Source organism: Dryobates pubescens, chromosome 1 (genome assembly GCF_014839835.1).
Source record: "Dryobates pubescens isolate bDryPub1 chromosome 1, bDryPub1.pri, whole genome shotgun sequence".
Classification (NCBI taxonomy): domain Eukaryota; kingdom Metazoa; phylum Chordata; class Aves; order Piciformes; family Picidae; genus Dryobates; species Dryobates pubescens.
Genome location: NC_071612.1, coordinates 34,408,100 through 34,412,757, shown reverse-complemented (window position 1 = coordinate 34,412,757; position 4,658 = coordinate 34,408,100).

Below are 4,658 nucleotides of genomic sequence, written 5' to 3'. Positions count from 1 at the left end.
TTGAGTCTGCCCTTCCTTCCCCTTACATGTTCTGCCGGCAGGCTTACCCAAGGACTGATGGAGGGCTTACACTGCTCTTTTCCACAGGAAAGCCTGCTTAAGCGAGGCTGCCTCTGACACAGAAGCTCTTCTCATCTGCTTAGCAAAAGTAAGGGGTTGAGCTGAAGTATAGAATCATAGAATCAATAAGGTTGGAAGAGACCTCAAAGATCATCAAGTCCAACCTGTCACCCAACACCTCATGACTACTAAACCATGGCACCAAGTGCCACATCCAATCCCCTCTTGAACACCTCCAGGGACAGTGACTCCACCACCTCCCTGGGCAGCACATTCCAACGGCAAACGACTCTCTCTGTGAAGAACTTTCTCCTCACCTCCAGCCTAAACTTCCTCTGGCACAGCTTGAGACTGTGTCCTCTTGCTCTGGTGCTGATTGCCTGAGAGAAGAGATCAACCCCCCTCCTGGCTACAATCACCCTTCAGGTAGTTGTAGACAGCAAGAAGGTCTCCCCTGAGCCTCCTCTTCTCCAGGCTAAACAATCTCAGCTCCCTCAACCTCTCCTCATAGGGCTTGTGCTCGAGGCCTCTCCCCAGCAAGGTGAAGAGTTAAAGTAAGAATCCCATTGGTACTTAATTTAAAACAAGCTGAAATGCAAAACGAGCAGTGAGAGTGAAGTGTGAAGGTGATTTGATGGAGGATCTGTGGAATCTCTTCAGCTCTTCACAATTAACATATCATGACAGATTTTAGTGCTTTGGAATTCTTCTCTTTCCCTTACTACTTTCACAACCCCCTTAAAGTTCACTAAAAGGAAAGGTGTTCAGGTTGTGTAGTCTGGCCCATGCCAGACTTGGATTATGTTCGCTGGCATTATGCCAGCTTCCTAGCCACCTCCAGAGAAGCAGCTTGTTGGTTTTTTTTTTCCTCTTTGTCAAGGATAGTGTTTTGCTGGCAAGAATAGTATGTATAGGGGGAAAAAAAATAAAATACTGCAGTACTTTCTATGGAAGCCAGCCAAAAAAGAAAAAAACTGAAAAAAAAGAAAAAGAAGATTTTTGGATTAAAGGGAAAGAGACTGTGAAGAGAGAGACAAAGGAGGAAATAATGAAAGAGATACAGAAAGGGACCTGGGGGTGCTAATTGACAGCTGGCTGAACATGAGCCAGCAGTGTGCCCAAGTGGCCAAAAAGGCCAATGGCATCCTGGCATGCATCAAGAATAGTGTAGCCAGCAGGAGCAGGGAAGTCATTGTGCCCTGTACTCAGTACTGGTTAGGCCACACCTTGAGTCCTGTGTCCACTTCTGGGCCCCTCAGTTTAAGAAGGACATTGAGACTCTTGAAAGTGTCCAGAGAAGGGCAACAAGGCTGGGGAGAGGCCTTGAGCACAAGCCCTATGAGGAGAGGCTGAAGGCGCTGGGGTTGTTTAGCCTGGAGAAGAGGAGGCTCAGGGGAGACCTTATTGCTGTCTACTACTCCCTGAAAGGAGGTTGTAGCCAGGTGGGGATTGGTCTCTTCTCCCAGGCAACCAGCACCAGAACAAGAGGACACAGTCTCAAGCTGTGCCAGAGGAAGTTTAGGCTGGAGGTGAGGAGAAAATTCTTCCCAGAGAGAGTCGTTTGCCGTTGGAATGTGCTGCCCAGGGAGGTGGTGGAGTCACCGTCCCTGAAGGTGTTCAAGAGGGGATTGGATGTGGCACTTGGTGCCATGGTTTAGTCATGAGGTCTGTGGTGTCAGGTTGGACTTGATGATCTTTGAGGTCTCTTCCAACCTTTGTGATTCTGTGACATACTCTTCTTAATGCACCCCAGGATCCCATTGGCCTATTTTGTCACCAGGGCACGTTGCTGTCCCATGGATAACCTGTCATGCACCAGGACTCCCAGGTCCCTCTCCACAGGGTTGTTCTCCAGCAGATCACCTTTCTGACACAATTGTGAAGATAAGAAGAGCTTTTCAAACTGTCATTACTTTCTCCCCATTCTTTAGCATTTTCCTGCTCTGTAGCAATTATTTGCCACACTTTTTGTTTTGTTTATTTTTTCCCTCCTGAGTAACTTCTTTTTCCCTCCCCTCCTTTTTAGCCAGGTGTTTCCAGCAGTATTTTTCTCGCACCCCCCCACTACTGCTTTCTTGCTGTGGTGCATCAACCTTCATTATGGATCAGTGCAGTGATTTATTCACAACACAACAGCCATTCTTTTGCTATCTGGTATGATCATCACTTTTAATGCTTCTCTTTTAAGTGATTTTTTTTTTCCAATCCCTGATCAAAAAGATGGCAAAACAGCAACAAGAACTCCAAAAGAGCACAAGGACAAACCCAGCAATAATTTGTATTTCAAATGAAATGAGAATGAGCAGCAATTTGCTTACCCTTGGATAGCTGAAATGTCAACAAGGTTTTCATTACTAATCAGGAAATACAAATGCAGGAAAGTCAAGGATGGGCAATAACTCTGAATCAAACCTTTTAAAGGTAAAGGTATTAATCATTACAGGAGAGCACAGCTATAATCCAAGTTTGTCAATATATGCAAAGACATTTGTAGGAACCAGTAAAGCCTTCAGCAAGATACTCAAGATTAGTTATCATAGAATCCTAGAATCCTAGTCTGGGTTGGAAGGGACCTCCAAAAGTCAATTGTATTATACATATTTATTTATTTATTTATTTATTTATTTAAGATATTGAAAGTCACTCAACTTTGATTCTTGATGGTCCTTTCTGATATAATGTACTGAATGAAGGAGAAAAAAACTTCCAAAAATTATTTGAGTGCATCAGTAACTGAAGTTTGGGTTTGTATTTTACTGTTAGAACACAGAATCATAGAATCATAGAACAGGCTGGGTTGGAAGGGACCTCCACAGGTCATCCAGTCCAAAGTCCTCTGCAGTCAGCAGGGACATCCTCAACTAGATCAGGTTGCCCAGAGCCCTGTCCAGCCCCACTTTGAATATCTCAATTTAAGAAGGACACTTAGACTCTTGAACATGTCCAGAGAGGGGCAACGAGGCTGGGGAGGGTTCTGGAGCACAGCCCTGTGAGGAGAGCCTGAGGGAGCTGGGGGTGCTTAGCCTGAAGGTTGAGGGGAGACCTTATTGCTCTCTACAACTACCTGAAGATTGGTTGTAGCCAGGTGGGGGTTAGTCTCTTCTCCCAGGCAACCAACACCAGAACAAGAAGACACAGTCTCAAGCTGTGCCAGGGGAAGTTTAGGCTTGAGGTGAGGAGAAAGTTCTTCACAGAGAGAGATGTTAGCCATTGGAATGTGCTGCCCAGGGAGGTGGTGGAGTCACCATCCCTGGAGGTGTCCAAGAGGGGACTGGATGTGGCACTTGGAGCCATGGTTTAGTAGTCATGAGGTGTTGGGTGACAGGTTGGACTTGATGGCCTTTAGGTGTTTTCCAACCTTATTGATTCTATGATTTGGCAAAAACCTGTATTGCAAACATCCAGTTAAGAAAGGGCAACTGCACATCCTAGTGCCACCACAAGCTACAGAATGCTTCTCAGTATATGTAGAAACTAAGAATTCACATCCTAAGGCATAGAGACCCCAAAGAACCACCAATGTCCCAGAGGTGTGTAGTGACTGGGAATTTGTTAGGTGAAAGTTCCCAGGATATCAGTTCCAGCCGTTCATTATTACAGGCAAACACATCAAGCCAAGTCTTTTAGATTCCTCCCATTGATAAATCTTCCATTTCTTTTTTCCATGACAGCATTATTTTGGTATCTTATCTCTATCTGCTGGCATGCAATGAGTTAGGTAATAGAAAAACAAGTATTTCTACCACTCTGTTGTTTCCAACAGAAAAGCCTTCTGTTTGTAGAAGGAATTCTTGCTTTTAGCCCCCTGCGTTCACATCCTCACTTTTAATATTGCTAAACTTCAGCCTGGCTTTAGCCTAAGGCCAGGTTTTGCATATCATCATAGAATCATCATAGAATCATAGCATCAATAATGTTGGAAATGACCTCAGAGATCATCAAGTCCAACCTGTCACCCAACACCTCATGACAACTAAACCATGGCACCAAGTGCCACATCCAATCCCCTCTTAGACACCTCCAGGGATGGTGACTCCACCACCTCCCTGGGCAGCACATTCCAATGGCTAACAACTCTCTCTGTGAAGAACTTTCTCCTCACCTCAAGCCTAACCTTCCCCAGGCACAGCTTGAGACTGTGTCTTCTTGCTCTGGTGCTGGTTACCTGGGAGAACAGACCAACCCATACCTGGCTACAACCTCCCTCCACGTAGTTGTACATAGCAATAAGGTCTTGAATTGTTTTGCTGCTTGCCTGGTTGAGACTGTGGATTTTTGATTCCCTCCAAAACGAGCAGCAACTGAATCCAACAACCCATAATTCAGTCTCTTCTTTTCATGATGGCTTGCAAAAACTTATCCTTGGTTTTTTTTTATCCCAGGTGGTAAAAAAAAAGGATCAATATGGGACTGCCAAATAACTTTCTCATGATATGTGGCCAGCCAAAAAAACTACTGTTTCATAGAATCATAGAATTGTCAGGGTTGGAAAGGATCTCAAGGATCATCCAGTTCCAACCCCCCTTCCATGGGCAGGAACACCTCACACTACAGCAGGTTGCTCATGGCCACATCCAGTCTGGCTGCAAAAACCTCCA